The 721-nt window shown below is 38.6% G+C and overlaps 1 pseudogene; it reads right to left on the reverse strand.

The window, feature by feature from the left end:
• Window positions 1–192, reverse strand: LOC114203247 (protein transport protein Sec61 subunit gamma pseudogene; annotated as a pseudogene).
• Window positions 193–721: the final 529 nt, after the last annotated feature.

A 721-nucleotide genomic window follows, 5' to 3' on the forward strand; every position in this document is an offset into this window, starting at 1 on the left:
TCAGTCACCAACAATGATGTTATTACTAGCGATATGGATCAGTTTCACAAAAAAGGCCAGTGAATCCCATTATAGCAAATCCTATTGCTGTTGCCATGGCAATCTTCTGGAATTCTTTTCTACCAGGTTTAGTGCATCTTTTAGCCAGCCAAACTGCTGACTTGGCTCAACGAACTGCATTACCTAATCCATGATACCTGCCCACCGACACCTCAGATGCCCAGGACATGTAGCACAAAAGTGGACTAGCTCATTTCTTTTTAGCACTTAGTAATATTCCATTGTTTGGATGTACCAAGGCTTATTTATCCAATCACCTACTGAAGGATATCTTGGTTGCTTCCAAGTTCTGGCAATTATGGAATAAAGCTGCTATAAACATCCATCTGCAGGTAGTTGTGTAGACATAAGCTTTCCACTCCTTTGGGTAGATACCAAAACAAGAGCACACTTGCTGAATTGAATGGTAAGAATATATTTAGTTTTGTAAGAAACTTCCAAACTTTTTTCCAAAGTGGCTCCACCATTTTTGCCTCCTCATAAGCAATAAATGAGCTTGTTTTCCTTGCTCCACGTCATCACCAGCATTTGATGTTGTCAGTGTTTTCGATTTTCACCATTCTGATTGATGTGTAGTGGTATTTTATGGTTGGTTTAATTTGCAATTCTTAATGACATATGACATGGAGCATCTTTGCACATGTTTATTTACCATTTGTAT

This window comes from Eumetopias jubatus, unplaced genomic scaffold (genome assembly GCF_037043125.1).
Source record: "Eumetopias jubatus isolate StellerSeaLion01/CBP00866 unplaced genomic scaffold, mEumJub1_p1.0 scaffold_15, whole genome shotgun sequence".
NCBI classification, from domain to species: Eukaryota; Metazoa; Chordata; class Mammalia; order Carnivora; family Otariidae; genus Eumetopias; species Eumetopias jubatus.